Genomic DNA, 18,230 nt, shown 5'->3' on the forward strand with positions numbered 1-18,230 from the left:
AAGCAAACAAGCTTGCATGTTTTGCATATTTTCGCAATTGAATTGTGTATGCCTTACTCCTTTTTCAATTCCTCCTTTCCGCCTCTGCCTCCGCCTCCGCCTCAGCCACAGCCTAGCCTAGCTCCGGCAGGCGAGTGCGCGTACACCGTACTGCCAATTAGCTGCTCATACTTTGCAGGCTATTATGCGAATAATTTGCGTGAATGTGCCGTCGAAACCGCAAAATGCGCCCGCCGCCCGCTTGCTCTTTCGTATCGTTGCTGTTATTGCTGTTGCTGTAGCTGTAGCCGCCGCCAAACCACCAACACCGCTCTGCAAATCCTCCTTCCAAAAATTCTATTGTAAGCGTGCTTTTTCTCTTACTACGCGCTCCGTCAGCGTTGCTTGCTTTTGCTTCGCTGCGGTTGAATTGCAAATTTATTGCAATTTTATTGGCTGCACAAAGGCAAAATAGCAAATTTGCTTGCAACAATGCGGCAATCAGTCGTCGCACAAATGCCACAAAAGCCGCATGTGGCTTTGGGCGGGCTGTACGCTACATAGTTCGCTTGCGCTGTTGGAAGAGTTCTATTCGCAGGACAATGCTGGTGGTGCTGGTGCTGGTGCTGCTGCTGCTGCAATGATTGCATACACCTCTACATACATTTATGCCTATCTACATATTTGAGTGTGTTGCACACACACACATACATTTAGCTGTTATTAGCAAGTCCAAGCACAAGCCGAGGAATTATGATTAATGCGGAAATGTTGTAATAGTGAGCGGTTTAATGGCGAGCGCAACTGCACTGCAATAGCGCCCAGGGGTACAGTAGTTCATTTACAATGGTAATTTATCGATGAAAAAGGATTATTGAATTTCTTGCTGAAAGCCAATCAGAGCTTATATTTGCAAAATATACAAAAGGAAATTGTGCAAATAGTTCGCGGTTGTAGTAAATGAGCTCCGTGTGGAATGATACTGTTGCACAAGCAAAAAACTTCAAAAACAAATTTAAGTGGTTGTTATTAATTTTGATTTGATTATGTCCGGAGCCTCCTTACATATATATATATGTATATACCTTATCTGGCGCGTTTTTTTTTAAATTTCTTCAAACACCAAGTCTTTAAAGAAATTAAGAATCTCAACTCTTGTCCTTGAAAGGGCAAAACTTAGTTTCTAGTCATGCACATATATTTTTTGTTTCAAAATAATAATTTGAGCTGGTTCTTTGCGGTAATACATTTACCCGTATGTTTTTTAACTGCTATTAACTTCACCGTTTTTTCTCAAAAGTTGTTGGACCTCAGGAAAAATTGCTGCCAGATTCGAATGTGGTGTGCGTACACTGAGAAAAAATCAACCAAAAATTGGTTAACATTACCAAATTCAAACTTGAAAAAGAATCAAAGTGATTTTTGTTTAATTTAACAATGACATGATTGATATTTTCAGCAATGGCTTCGAACTATTAACCACCCTTTTGTTTACGTTAAAAAAATTTTTGGAGCGCCAATTTTTTAGTTTGAATACGCTTATGTTCTGCACTGCACAGATGCTTTTTCATAATTCGGAGATAAAAAACTGTAGGGCGCAACTTAATCTCCTACAGCACGATATGGTGGCATGTCAATTGGTGACTTTTCCAGCCTTAAATAAGATGGTGGGCATCGACGGTAATCTGGTTGACGAGAGTGGGAAAGCTAAAGTGAAAGTTTTGCTATGGTTTGAGACGGATGCTTGGATCCAAGACGAATTTTGAATCATATCGAGAGATTGTAGGTGGCAGCCGCTACTTCCAGGGTCAGGGGCAGATCCTCTACCAAAGGAGAGCTCAACAGATATTCTACTTGCGAATCCTGAGTACTGCGTGACGAGTTCCATAACTATGCTACTGGGTGTAAATTTTATTGCAGAAGCAGAGATGTTGACTCATGGAAACAGCACTTGGTATTGTGGTTTTGGGCACGCATTCACAACGATAAAGCAATTAGACAGGTGAAGTGATGGGCGTGGTGGAATGCCAGGTTTGTGAAGATTTGAATCAGCTTTTGAAACGATTTTGGAGCCTGGACGATATTGGAATCTGTTCAAAGCGTACACCGGAGGAAGAGGCAGTCGAACACAATTTTTTGAAAACGCATGAGACAGACCAAGATGGTCGACTTGCGGACATAAACTCCACCGGTTCATGTATTTGGAGACAAAGTTAGAGAAAGACACTGCATTAAAGGGAAAGAACATTGAGTTCATGAGAGAGTACGAAAGCCTTGGACACCAGCAATAGGTTACAAATAAGGTTGGACCCGATGAAATGGTGTACTTCATTCTACATCACTGTGTCGCAAAGAAGTTTCGCGTTGTCTTTGACGCAAGCTGTCAGACAAATAGAGGAATCTCCCTTAATGCCATCGAGATGCTCGGTGAAATATTGCAAAGAGATTTACCAGAGGCAGTTATGAGGTTCAGGAGACACAAAGTAGCGATTAGTGCTGACATAAAAATCTTGTTTAGACAGGTGAAGGTAGCAAAGGCGCAATGGAATTTGTAAATGCTATTCTGGTGAGAAAGTCCTAGGAAAAGGCTACACGAATACTAGTTAACGGTTGTTAACGTTAATGGCATCATCATCACATAACGCGGTAAGATCAGTCATTCAACGTGCACGGAATGCCTCCAATTCTTTTCCAAGGAAAGCGAGGGTGATGGAAAACAATTTTTATGTGGACGATCTACTGACAGGAGAAGAAGGTGCAACTAAATTTGTAAAAGAGATAGATGTCGTCCTAATACTTGGTGGGTTTGATTTTCGAAAGTGGAAGTCCAATTGTGAAAGATTGGGGATTCAGTGATGCTTGTTCACAATGAAAAATCATCTTTATTGGGACTTAAGTGGTTAGTAGAAAAAGAAGTATTCACGTTTGCCCGAGATAGAAAATAAAGTTACAAAGAGGGGGATATTGAGTCGTGCGGCTCAACTGTATGATCCGAATGGGTATATATTGCTCCAGTGGCGTTTTTCTGAAAGTTAATTGTACAAGATATATGGAGGTTAAGTCTTGGTTGGCATGAAAAGGTGACAGCAGAAATAAAGATTAAATTTCGAGAATATTGGCAGAGCATATCCGGATAGACAGATGTTTGGGTACAGGCAGATATAGTGAAATTGAGATACATCGCTTTTCTGACGCATCATCCAGAGCATGCGGCGCTGTGATTTATGTACGATCCGAAAACACAGAGGGAAAGATAACGAGCAGGCTCGTGGTTTTTAAAACTAGGGTGGCTCCCTTGAAGATAGTCACTATTCCGAGATTAGAATTAGCAGTGGCAGAGCTACTCGGCAGACTTTGGTCTGAGGTTAAAGGATCGTCGTAATGGAAGAATGTGAAGTGCACTCTACGGACAGATTCCTTGGTTACGATGCATTAGATTCTTAAGCTCCCATATGATTTGAAGGCATTTGTAGGTAATCGAGGCATCATCAGTACAGACAAGTGCGGATACCAATCGTTGGAGGTACGTGAATACCAAGGAGAATCCAACGGACTTATTGAGTCGTGGGCTGAAGCCAATCGACTTGGTGGCTAATAGTTTATGATTTCATGGTCCTGAATGCTTGAGCTTAGGAATAGCACAATGGACGGCGTTAGAGTCAGGGAAAGATGTCGCGAAGTATATGGAAGTAGAGATGAAAGTGCACGTCGTGACCACGATTGATAGCATACAAAGGTTGCGCCGATCTCGGACCGCTATTCCTCTCACAACGAATTTGACAGAATCATTGTTTGCATGACGTCACACTTGTGCAACTTGTTTACGTTTTCCTTGCAACATTTTTTCTTCTTCTTCCATTCTTGCTCGCGTTTTTGGCATTTCTCTCTCGCAATTGCACCAGTGGGACGTCACACAAAAATTATTCTCCAAAATCCTCTCTGATCGGCGCAATCTTGTATTCTATCATTCTTGCGTCGTGACAGCATTCAAACCAAGTCTCTCAATATGGGAGAACAGAACGAAAAACAGGGTTCCATTTTATTAAAGTATGTGAGTAGTTTAGAGAGAGCAATCAACGTACTTAGCTATGTGACTAAACTCGTAAAAGCGGTGAAAGATAGAACAAGGGCAAGGAGAACAAAAAGGATAAGTATAGAAACATACTTGCCTACTGCGGACTCATCAAAAGGGAACTGATTCTGGAAGTCACACCTATTGCTGATACACGTTGAAACAACCTTCAAACCTGCACAATTGCGAGGAACATATGGCCGCATTGTGAGAAGCCAAATACAGAAGAACTTCTCAAAGGTTGAGGAAATATATAACCGGACATTGGTCCATTGGTGAACATGCAGCTAAAATCGTCCTTCCGTACAACCCTTGGTACCGTAGCGTTGTAATCTTGAAGGAAGAAAAAAACGGTCCTACACTCTCTTTGCGAGTGCCCAGCATTGTCATTCTGTGAATTTATGGAACTCTGGCAATACTGCGCTTGTTAGGGATGAAGTTTTTCTGTGCAAAAGAAGATCTCAATAAAGGCAGTTCTTTTTTTTAGAAACCATATTTTTCCCAACTAAATATAAATGTTGGTATTTTTATTTGTATACATGAATGGTGTTCAATAATATACATGTATGTAGCTCAAATAGCGTAGCGCTCTTTAAATGCGCATCGGTTAAATTTGTTTTTTTCGCCCGGAGTACATTATCTTCTATTCCTATAGCAAAGACACATTTCATTTATTATCCAGGTTAATGAGTGCATTTAAAGTTTTATTTTCGATGTCGCAAAATAAAATAAAAATAAAAGACAACCACGGGAATGCTACTCTGCTCGAAAACTTAAAAGTTTTGCACTTTGCCATACGTACAATTAAATTACAACTTATTTTATATTAAATTTAATTGCAAAAGTGGCAACACCACCACTGCACTGTCTGCGGCCCATCGTCGAGAATGCATTGTGTCCGCTTGCGGCGCTTAAATAATGCATTGCCATTGCCATTGTGGCGGCCGCAATTCGCTTGCCGCACGAGCAGCTTTGATGCCACTTTCAGCACTCCTGCCTGCACATAATACCACTAAAGCTGCCTCAGCTCCATGCACGTCGCTTTGCGCTTGTTGCTGTCGTTAAAATGCCTGCCTTTGCCGTCGCCAGTGTTTGGATGTGCAGTGTGCTTAATTTTTAATTAGCCAGAGCGAAAGCACAAACCCACACGCGCGCACACACAGAGTTGCTTGCTAACCGCTGGGTAATTGCAACGCGCTGGTTGCAGTACCTACACAGAGAGAGAGAGTGTTGCATGCCACAAACAAATATAGGTATGTATTCCCATTTGTGTATTTGCAAATATATCCCGTGTCAAAATAATAGGCGCACCACAAATTTAACAATAAATTTTTTTTTGGAATGAAACTTCTTTATTGAGTATACATATGTGCAACTCGGTTCTTATTTTTTGAAAAGTGTTGCCACCTGTTAGAAAACTAAATTTAGATAATTCAAAAATTAATAAGTGAAAGGAATTGCTACATAGGGATATCAATCGAAATGGTTTTGAAAAAGCCTTATTTTCTAGGAGGTAGCCTTCTGTTTAAAAGGTCAAATTCAACCTTATACATAAGTTAATTGAAAAGCATTTATCTTCCAAAGTCGATTGAAAGAGGTTTAAGGTTTTAGTTTGTGAATACTTAGGAAGAGTGTTGCCACCTGTCATAATTATGCAGAAGAAGAAGAGTTTTAAGAAATCTTTAGCTGGAACAATTAAAATATTTTTGAAATGCTAGAAGAGGGTGGCCACCTGTTTAAAAATTTAATCCAAATTATTTAATTATTCAAATGAATTATTGAAGTGAAATTTCTTAATTGGCTTAACTCAACTCAACTCACTCCAACTCATGGCCAGTGTTGCCGTTGAGAATTTTCAGAAAGTCGCAAGAAAGGGGTAATTGACGAAAAAAAGGGTAACCATATTATATTTGCTTTTCTTTACTAGTAAAAAAAATCTGCAATCCCAAGCCGCAATCAAATTTAAATGTAGTATAAAGCCCTTTCGCTGCTAGAACGTTGCGCTGTTAAATTTAAGAAGAAAATAGCGGGACAAGCTTTAAACAAAACATAGAAATCGAGTTGCTGCAAGGAGCAGAGTTGCATTTCCTTTAAAAGTTTTAAGTGGTGCATTTTCTCCTACATACAGAAGGAAATATTTTTTAATAGCATGAGTCTAAAATAAAATCTCTGAAAAGGGGAAAAAGTCGTACATACTTTTGGAAAAGGGTAAAAAATTCAAAATTTTCATAAAGTCGGTTGAAAGGGTATTGGCGCCTAAAAAGGGTCAAAGTGCCCCTTTAGTCGCACAACGGCAACACTGCTCATTGCGCCTTATCTCACCTCACCTTACAACCTTGACTTAATTCAGCGCACCTTATTTCACCTCAACTCAACATTCCACACCTCGCCGCACCTCGACCTCAACGCACTAAAATCCCTAGTAAATATTGTAGATATTAATGATCCTCAGCCGAAAATAATAATTAATAAAAAAAGTTATTACAACCCGTAAATACCGGTATTTTCTTAAAAATATTTGTATTAGGGCGATCCAAATAAACTTACCTAACGAATTTATGGCTTTAAAATGACCTATTTACTGAAAAGAAAATTCCCCCATTTGGAGAAATTTGTATTCCTATTTTAAAAGGTCTCGGTGGGCATTTGAAATTTTCCATGTACATAACATGCACATTTTTGTTTATTCATTAGAAATGTTATAACTTTTGAACCGTTTAAGGTAAAAAATTTTTTTGGCATATTCTTGTAGGGCATTAAATTCTACAAAATTGCACATTCAAAATCTTTATTTTTCCTTTAAGAAATCTAATTAAAGGATCTGAAATTTTTGCGAGGGTTTTTTGAAATTTTTAAGTATTGCACAAATTTTGAAACGTGAATTCAAACAGGTCAATAATTAAAAAAAAAATAAAATAAAAATAAATAACAAAAAAATTAAATGTTAAAACCTGTCATCATTTGGTGCACTTATACTTTTGACACGGAGTGTATTTGTGGGTCTATAAAACGCCGTGTGTATTGCCGCGTTGAGTACTGAATGTTGTGTGTTGAGCGTCGACGGTCGACTGCCGAGTGTTGAGTGCTGAGATTGAGCAGAGCAAATCCTCTAATTTCGGTCATTGTTTCACTGTTTTAGTGGCAAGGATAGGTATCATTGTGGGCGTTGATGTGCGCACAACTGCTTATTTGTATGTGAGTTTACAGGTGTAGAATTGTTTTCGTTAGAAAAGCACAGTTTTCACTTTCAATATTTATTTTTTCCATCCCTGAAAATTATGTCAATCATTTACAAAAATTGGATGGCATTCTAGCGGGAAGTGTGTTTAATTTTTTAAGACTTTAATTTTCTCAATCACATTCTTTAATTTATTTCTCGACTTGTAAAGAGTGTCAACAGCACATGCGTGTCGCCAATTGGAACACACACGCTTGCACACTAAGCATACTTAGACATAATTACATACTTACATTCATTCATACAACTTTTGCACAGGACTCTCATCAGCAGCTGTCGCTTCATCCACCCACCAACCACTCACTGTCCTGATTTGTAACGGAATGACACGCTTTGCAGACGTATGCTCGATTTTTTGCTCAATTATTTGCTATAATGGCGTCTGCTTCGTTAGTTTACAAAAATAAAAAATAAAAAAGGCAGCAAAAAAATTCAAATCGATTTAATTTATTTCTCACTTTCTGTTGACGCCAGTTGGACTACTTGCCGGTACAGCATAATCACACAAACTATCTATGTATTTTTTATACAAAATTTATTTGTTTACTTCTTTTTCTAATTTTCCTTGGCTACACCACTTGCTGGTTTGTGTTTGTGTGTGTGTACTGGCGCGTGGTCAACGCCCTTCGACACGTGACTTTCTAATGAGTGCTTTTGTATGTTCATTTGCATTTTTCGTTCATTCATTTTAAGGCGCCCGGTTTCTACGTAAATAGTATGTATGTATGTATGTAACACAAATGCTCACCGATGCACACAAACACATGGGTACATAGTTACCGTTGAATTTGTCGATTTCGTGTTAAGTGAGTTGTAATGATTTGCCATTAGAAAATTTGTACGCTTTGTGTATATGCAACCACCCTTAAGTGAACTCCCCAAAGGTTAACGAGTGCCATAAAATTCAAATTTATCAAATAATGAAAATTATGTTTTATTTATTCTTCTGGCTTCCTGGTTTTGCTGTCGCTGCTACCGGAGTTCTTGTCAAAAGTTTTCCCCAAAAAAAAAAAAAAAATATGCACTAATTCATATCGACCGGTTGATAGCAAATTTAAATGCCCACCTAATATCCTGTGGGCGGTGGCATTACCTAATCATTTTTTTAATGCTCTGTTTATGATTTGATGCTCCACAGGGGTGTGTTTTTGTTACCATTTAAAGTCAATGATTTTAGATTAGTTTTTCCTGCTAATTAATTTCAAAGTTAATTTTTTAAATTTTTTTTTAGTATTTATTTCAGGGTTCTATTAGTTGTACGTTCTTTTGACGACGAGAGCGGCGATTGCTTCAAGGATTACACTTTGAAGGTATGCGGTCACTAGGTCCGCGTGATTGTTGATACAGGAGTTCGCCCTGATCTTGAGAGCCTCCGTAAGTGTCTCAATTTTCTGGTAAAATTTTCGGGCTTTTTCCTGTCGCCCATCATCTCAAGATCTTCGCACTCCCGAATTTCCGCATATTTATTCTTATTTCCGCATATAAGCATCGCTTCTGCTTCTATGTTGTGTTCTTAGAAAGCTGGTGTGAGAGTCGAGTGGCGTATAAATTGGCCGTCTGTGCAGAGGCGGGTGCGTATCCTGGCTGAAACAACCAACCACTATTATCCTGGCACCGAAAACGCCCAGCGCGGTTGTGATACCGTGCTGAGGGCAGCGCTAGTATATGCGTTGCAAGCGCTCATAGAAGACCTCCTTGAACACCTCGTCCTTCACTTCCATCGGAGCGTGGACGAAAATCTGTGATATGTTGAAGAAATTCGCGTTGATTCGGATTGTGGCTAGACGCTTGCCTACCGTAATGAAAGAGAGTACTCACCGACGTAATTTCTCTCCAAGCACAAAACCAACATTTGCGGTACTTTACGTGACAGCTAGAGTAAATGTCGCAACGTCCCAGACGTTTTTTGCCTAGCCTGCTCCATCAGTCTTTGTCTTTTTGAGGCAGAGGCACCTTGCGGATATTTCAGGTGCATGCCCTCAAATCTTGGTCCTTTGTTCGTTTGCCGTGGTCGTCATCAAAAGAAGTGGAACTTATCCGAGGAAATTTTGAAGTATTCCTTGTGGGTTTTCGGTTGCTACCCAGAGGACGCTTGGTGTGAACACCGGAAGTCGTGAGCTACTTGAAGCGCATGCAAAATAATCGTTTTTGGCCTCTCGCTTATGAATAGCGATCAAATAAGTTCCGCTTTTGCGTGGACTCCTTCCTACACCTAGAACCATCCTCCAAATAAGAGGAATCATGTCTATTAAACCCAAAGGCAATTAAACAGGACTTTCTGCTAGGTGGTGTCCTTTCCCCGCTTTGGTTTAGCCACTATATTTAGAAATTCCCATAAGCACAGCCGGGGGGGGTCTCACAAGTTTCGTGTGCTGATATGATATTGATGACCTATGTTTGATGGGAAAAACAATGAAAGGCTAGCACTTGACGTTAAGTTTTGAAAGACACCGATTCCGATCATAAGCAGCCCAACAACTTTGCTCTACAACAAATTTTTGATAGAACCGTTACGCAGCGATCACTTACTACTTAGAAAAATGAATGTAACATTGATACAGCTCTATTCCCGATAGTGCAGTAGTTTAAATTCCTACTTATACGGAATCGCCATGTGTTGAAATAAATCTTTTGTTTCCTGGGAACTTTGTTTGTAATAGGTTATTGTTTCAGGAGTTGTGTGACAAGTGGCACCGTCCCGTTGAAAACACATGTTGTTCAATTCCACGTCATCTTATTCTGACACTATACCGTCCGTTCTCCGTGACTAATTTTTCCAAAACCTGTAGTACCAATTACCTGAAAAAAATAAAGGAAATTACCGACATATCAAAAATAATTGCATTCAAAGATCTGCATCTTCTTTGAGCCTTTAGTCGATACTTCCTCCCTCTTACGCTCTTAAGCTTTTATTGAGAAAAGGGCAAGACAAAACAAATAATTTTTTTTTTTAGTTCAAAAACTTAACAAATAAACATCAGTAAAAAATGCACCTTTGGACTTATCTTAACTTGTTTTAATACTTTATTGAATTTTTTCTGACTCTTTTCGGATTGAGTAGTAGGGTCCAGCAACATGAAAAAAGGTTCTTCAAACTGCGGTCGCCCCTCGGACAATGGCAAAAATTCGAGTGTACACACTTCTGCCATAGAAAAGCTGCTTTGCAGGTGGAGTATTAAGTGAAGATCTTGTGTCACAACATCTAGAAGCAAGCACGAATTGAAGGAGAAGCTCGGCCAAACATGTAGAAAATGTTTTTGCGGTAAATATTTATTTATTAGAATCAAATATATACTGTTCATCCCCAAATAACCTAGGATATAATTTTAAAACTATTTAGGGATTTCCCTTAAACTGAAAAAGTCTTAAAAACAACGTAAAAGTCAAAACTTTTATTTAGAGGTCAATGTGATTGAAATGAAAGAAACCGGTTTGTCCGATAAAAAAATCGCATTATATCGATATTTAAAAAATCAAGAAGAATCGGTTGGAAAGAACCGATGCAATCACTCTAGTATGTATGCACAAAGCTTTAAATAATTTTAAAATATACATACTTGAATATCACTATTTTGTTAATAAAGTCAAAGAGCTTTTCGCGAGTTGATATTTCCGAAAATGCCACTGACAAATGACTTTTAAGGTTTAAGCCAACATTAAGCAGATATTCAAAATCGCTTTTAACAATCGACATTAAAACTAAAACAGTGCAACTTGAAGTGCTCGTAAAACGGTGCTTATCGGCATGCACCCAACGTACGAGTACATACATAACTGCTAAAGTCACTCTCTATGCTTTAAATACTCTGCTCTATATTACCTTTATCAATCTCGAGGCTTAGCGCCTGTGGGTGTTGTTCCGCATTATGCGCTTAACTGCTTTAGTTTTTAAGCAAACTTATGCGCTTAAAAATGAATGTGTGTACTCGTACGAGTACATGCATGACTACATGCGTGCTTCCCACTGCGCTACCTACAAGCTGCTGTCATAAAGCGTGCAAAGCTGGTTGGAGTAAAAAAAAAAATTGTAAAAAAAGTGAATAAGAAAAGTAAAAACATACCAATCCTGCATAAGTACCTACACTTTAAAGAGGATTTCATGAAACGCAGTGTGCTAAGTACGTGTCTGTAATACATAGTAAGTAATGATGTATGTGTGCACTTGTACATTGCTGATGTCCGCTTGTGCATCCTTTGCGGCGCTGTTGAACGAAAAGAAATTCGATTATACTTTCAAAGGGACATCGTGACCTGAGCGAGCGAACGTTAAGGGAGCTAGGCGCATATATTTACGTACATATGTATGTATGTACATATGTACAAAGATATATCTGTTGGACTGTCTTTCTCTATGACTGGCGTTCGTGAAGGTGCAGCACATCTGCACTGCTAGTTTTACTTTAATATTTGAACTGTGCATCTATGTATATGTATGTATGTATGTATGATTGTAGGTAGCTATATATATATGAATATGTAACAGTTTGCTTGCAGCAAGTGCAAGAAGGTAACGAAATTTATTGCCAAATAAACCAAATCAACCTAACCAACTAACCGACCAACTAAACGAGTCAACTAACTGTGCAACCAACCAAGCGGCTAACGAAGCCCAAGTGTTGACAGCCACACAAGCGTACCGGGTTCCGCCAAACAAATATGTATGTATTAGGGATGTTAATTTTTTAGCTTTTTACAATCCCGAGATATTCGGGATTGCGTTATCATAATCCCGAGATCCCTGGTTTAGTCCCGGGATTTAGATATTCATTACTTTTTAACAAATTAAATCGAAAAAATTTCGTCTATATTGTTTGAGAAGCTCTCCTACCATAAAATAAATAATAAATGAATGGGTTTGAAACCTATTTTTTTTATTTAAGGTTCCAAAATTCCAAAAATTATTTAAAAAATTCAATGCAATATAAAATATAAATACTAGTACCAAATACAAGAGGAAATTTTCTTTTGAAATAAAAAAAAATTAAAATTTTTTGGATTAACAAGGACGAATAGGTAAATTTCGAAAAACAACGAAATTCGGGGATACTATCCAGTTTATATAAGTCCTTAACCTATAATTTTTTCAAAAATAAAAATTGCGAAATTTCAAGGATAAAATTAAATTTTTTTTTTTTTAATACTTTAAGTCCTTCTGTACCAAAAACTTGAATCTGTTTAAATTCTACAGGTTTTCTTCTTTAATTTGATGCCCATATTTCTTCTCTAAGCACATTTCTCTGAATTTTTTAAATTATTTTTGAATTACTGACGTCAGAGCGAAAAACTAAAAATGCAATTTTACTACATTTGGGCCATGGTTTCGCGAATATATTGATTTTTGTGCGTAATATTTATCATCGCACGGTGTTATATGTACAATGAGCTAGACAAAAAAACAAAAATTATTAAAAAAATTATTCTTATTAAAAAAAAATTACTATTAAATATAAAAAGGAATATAGCCAATATTGGTCAAGAAAATGAGTTTCTATTATTGCCATTAGTGCAGATTATAAATCCCGATAATCCCGGGATTATTTGTTAAGAATCCCGAGATTAGCATTCCTAGTATATATGTATATAAAGGTAGCTAGGTATGTAGGTAAGTTTGCTTACATAGTTGTATATTGTAAAACAATAACATGAAAATGGGCATTGAAAATGAAAATAAAATTGATAAATTTATAAACTACGTGTACGAGCCTCCGAACGGTGTCTACAAAACATTCATATAGAACACTGAGACAATGAGAAATGTTGCCATGAACGCGCCGAGGAGCTGAGTTGCCAAAGTCGTAACCATAAATCATTTCAACGCCAACGACTGGCTGGCCAACTTGCTGGCCGCTTGTTTTGATGGCCAAAAGCTGTGCTGTGCAACAAACTACTATGTGCTGTGTGGTGTGTGGTGGGGGTATGACCAGACGATTTTTAACCGAAAACTCATTTTGGGTCAAAGTGATTTTAACGCTTTCTAGTTTTGCTCTTTTTGTATATTTCTCACTTTCATTTCATTCGGTTATACCAAAGTCACGTCATTACTGCAGGATCATACAATCGCACGCACACCATTGGGTTTATTCGTATGTATGTATGTGTATTTATGAGCTTGCATTTTCCGCAGCGACATACATAGCGTACGCGGAAGTAGCTCGTTAAATCAGTGACGGCAGTTAAATGCATACATTTTTATGTACATAAACACTCGCATGCACTTGAATAGGGGCAATGTTTGTTCGCTGTTTTTTTTTTGGTTAATTTTATTTTTTTTTTTTAATTTTCATTATTTTTCAATAACAAAAATCCTATAATTACAAGTTTTGAACTGTGAAGGAAACTAAAAAAATGTCAACTATATTTTTATTAAAATTTCGAACTTTTTTCTTAGAATCTAAAGAAAAAATTCTGGTATGTAGTTTTGTAGTCCATTTGGCGTAGCTACAATTTACCGTTGATTTTTGAATTTTTTTTTTACTGATGCTCTTACGCAGTTTTTTCCATATAAAAAAAGCGAACATGCGTTATATGGGAAAAATTACGGAAGAGCGGCAGTAAACATTTTTTCAAAAATCAACGGTAATTTCTACTTACCCAAAACTTGCACTTTATTATACTAAAACTAAATTGCGTACAAAACTGCAGACACTAAATTCCAGAAATTCTAAGAAAAAAGTTTGAAATTTTGATGCAAATTTGTAATTTTTTTTTTAATTATCTACAAAGTTTGAAACTTGGGTTTTTATGACTTTTTGTAAGAAAATCAACCGCTTCGCTGGACGTATGAAATTCTGCCAGTTACGTTAGGTATAATTTATTTCAAAAGCACTCAACATACCTTATTAAAATCAGCCAAAAACATAGATTATCATTTTGTTTAACACTATTCAAAATATATATATTTTTTTTTTAACCAACACCTTCTTGCACCTATTTCTTGCGATATAATTTGAGTTTTTTAAACAGGTGGCAACGCTCCTACATATTGTTTAGAAATTAAGCGTTTTCAATACCATTTCGATTGATATCCATAATTTAAGGAATCATTCAAATTATTAAATAATTAGAATTTACTTTTTTAAACAGTTGGCAACCTTCTTGAACCTCTTTCGTCTGATACCCATATATACCCATACTGCGATAACCATTGTATTTTAATTACCTTATTCCTTAAATTAAAGTTTAATTAAACTAGTTAAACAGGTAGAAACCCTGCTACATTAGCTTAGAAGCAAGGCCTTTTCAAGGTCATTTTGATTGATACGCATATTCTAATAATTATGCAATAATTTTAATTGAATTTTAAAACACATGGCAACCCTCTTCATATTTCACAAATAACTCTGCATGCTTAAACTAAATATATCTAAACACTCTTTCGTTCGACACTTCAACTTGTGAATAATTTAAATAAATTTGTATTTTCAAACAGCTGGCAACCCTTTTCTATATATTTTCAAACTACAACATACTTAGGCCTATTTCGCCTGACATCCATATTGCATAGAAGTTTCGAATAAATAATTCCCTTAATTCAAGTTGAATTTAATTTTTTTACGCAGGTGGCAGCCCTTCGCCCTGAGTATGAATTAAATTTTATATGCATACATATCACTTTACCAAGTTCCCATATTCTACCCCGAATTGTTCCAGTATTATAAATTCGGTTTGCATGGGAGGCACCACGCCCCCTTACCAAAACGAGATAAAAGCTATCCTATATTTAAGCTAGGGTTAATGAAACCAGTGCGCTAAATTTCATGACGATCGCTTGAGTAGTTAAAGCGTAACAAACAAACAAACTCACTTTCGCATTTACATCTAATATTTGTAAGGATTAAATAAAAGAAAATTATCCTCCAAAAAACAGCCAAAAAACATTGTCCCTATTCAATTGCATGACAGTGTACATACATATGACGGCGTATAAATCTTTACAGCGGCCGCATTTGTTGATGTGCTGACTGCCACACAGATTGACAGGTAGACACATGGCAACTTATTTGAGGTCTTGAGGTCGCTGAAGGTTTTACGAGCTCGCCTGCTGGTGAATTACAATTAAGGCGTGCAATTTTAAAATAGCGGCGCTGCTGGTAGGTACTATAAACCTTGACCGCGCAACACAAAAAAAAAATAAATAAAACAAAAAGTATGACGGTTCGCTGGCGCCAGATACTCTCACTATTTTACTGATGTTTCAGCCATTTGGCTTTATTCACACATACATACATACATACAGAACAAAGTAACAAAATCATTATTTCTGGCGTTGATGCAACATTCTTCCTCATTTTCATTCTTGTTTGAGACCATTTACCATTTCAGCACCGCTAATACATACAAATATATTCATGTCCTGCACTGTTATTATATTTATTCATTTTATTTTATGTTGAAATTATGAGCATAAATAGATACACAAGTATATACATTTTTTCAAATGCAGCCAAATAGTCCACTCCGCCAGTTCTCAAATGTACCAGTCAGCGAGCCAGGACAAGCCAGGTCGGGTCGGGTCGTGCCATCCAGTTGCTGCATTAATTTTCCTGTTGACCTCAACATGTTTTTAAAAAGTCTTAATTGGTGTTCAACGCTTGTCGCTCAGCAGCGTTGGCCGCTTGCCGCTTCGTAGGGCCACACAACGTCGGCATTTTCAGTATTTTTTAATGTTTCTTCATTTCACTTTTAGAATGTATATAAAGTTGCCAGTTGTGCCTGCATGCATGTGCTATGTTTGTTTGTTGGTGTTGTTTATTGCGTTTTTCAGTGAAAATTCCATTTTCCGGTGCCGGCACTTGTCGCTTGGTGAAAATTTATAGTTGCATAGTCAGCACATAGCAATATACATATAGTATAGCTGTATATGTTTGTTTGTAGTCTATACATATCTAATTATATAGCCTTGCATTATACATACATATGTATGTACTTTGTATATTTGGTTATACATTGCAAGAATGCAGAACAACTTAAGTGCAGTGGGGATGGCTATAAATCAAAGCATTGTTATTTGGGTTAGGAAAATATTTAATGTGCTGTGAAATTTAGAGGCGTTTAATATTGTGAAATAATTGTGGATAAGGAGCCTCTATTGCATAGTTGGAAATGCTGATGGGAAAGTGAAAGTGGGCATATCAATAGTACCACCATTTCAAAGTTATTTTGTTACCCACTTTTTTTAAGAATTTTCAATTAAAATACAGTTCATTCTCTAACAAAACCCATATAAACCCATCTTTAAAAAAAAATACAACAAATTTGAACCCAAATTTCAAATCTTTTTCTCAGAAGTGTTAAAATTTTCTTGAGTATAAAGTTGTATAGCCTATTTAGCAAGTGAGTGATTAGCGAGTTTCAAGTGTCTAAAAAAAGTTAGAGTTATTTTCGCATTTATATGGAAGGAAATCGCAAACCCTTCGGTGAAAAGAATTCTAAAAAAAAAACAAAGATTCTAACACTCCTGAGAAAAAAGTTTGATATTTAGATGAAAATTTGTTGAATTTTTTCTTAGTTTTCTAGAAAGTTTTATAGTTGAATTATATAGGGTTTCTTAGAGAATGAACTACATTTTAATTGAAAATTCCTAAATATAAATAAATAAACATAAGAGGAAAACAATATCTTCTAATAACCGATTTGTACATTTTCAAGAACTGGAATTCCTACTGGCGAGAAAGGAGTAACTTCTTTGAAAAAATAGTGTTTTCCAGGCCGCGAACGATGCCTTATGTTTTCAATCGGTATATTGCAAATACATACTTATACATTATCACCTAGTATCACTGATCAAAACGGCTAGACTAAACCACCACCGCACTGTGGTCCAAAAGTGGATTTTCTTTTAAATGCAAGCTAATACAATTTGAGTTTTATATTAAATTTTTTAATGCGAGTAAGGAGCAATTTTAATGAAAATCGATTCTCAAGTTCCTCGTTATAAATGTTACATAATAAAAAATAATTGAAAACAACGAACGAACGAAAAAAAATTCACAAGAAACTTTAAATTATATTCAACAATTTTATTGAGCTTGAGGCCATTTTGAATGAAAATGTTTGTGAATAAAACAATAATTTATATTTTGTTTCTTTTTCCAAAAAAATTTTCATTAAAAACGTCTTCAAGCTCAATAACACTCTTGAATATTATTGTTATAAGGCAATAAATAACAAAAGCAAAGAAACTTTAAATGTTATAAAAATATGTCTACCAAAATTAAAATTGTTTTTGTTTTTTAATTTGTTGAAAAATAAAATAAATATGTTCTACAAAATTAATTTTTTAGAAAATCTTTAGAAAAATTTTAGATATATCTATTTCTATATGAGAGCCGCTGCATATTTTTTTGTTTACTTTTGTATCAGTGTCTAATTTTAGATACTTCAAAATGTTAAAATTAAAAAAATAACGAATCTAGTGTAATAAAACTTGTGTGTCACCAAATGAAAATTTGAAATTTACATTGAGAAACTAAAATTCCACTTTTACAATTCTTATTGGCAAACTCAAAATTCAATCTAAAATTCTTATATGTATATGTGAAGAAGGTAAAATATATGTATATGCATAAGGAATACTGTGTAAAAACCTCCCACGCCAATATTTAATTACTTTTAAATACTATTACTTTTAAGTAAAGGCGTGCGAGTAAACGTGTTAGATGATTGCGTATGGTTCTGCGGGGCGTATACGTTACATACGCAACTGTGGGTATATGAACATTATGGTTACTTTTGCTTTTTTTTAGTATGTATATCTTTTTTTAAGTTTTAATTTAATTACAATTTCGCGACGGAATCTTGTTCTTTAAACAAAACTGAAGATAATGCATTTCTAAGGAAGGTGTAAATTGCCAAAAATAAACGGTAAGTCCAAACTACAACAAACTTGCTCTTTGTTGCACTACAATTTAATGTGCTACATAACTGCATAATTTTTTTTCA

This window comes from Rhagoletis zephyria, unplaced genomic scaffold, assembly GCF_001687245.7.
Source record: "Rhagoletis zephyria isolate East Lansing unplaced genomic scaffold, Rhagoletis_zephyria_1.1 Rzeph_scaffold_00001, whole genome shotgun sequence".
Classification (NCBI taxonomy): domain Eukaryota; kingdom Metazoa; phylum Arthropoda; class Insecta; order Diptera; family Tephritidae; genus Rhagoletis; species Rhagoletis zephyria.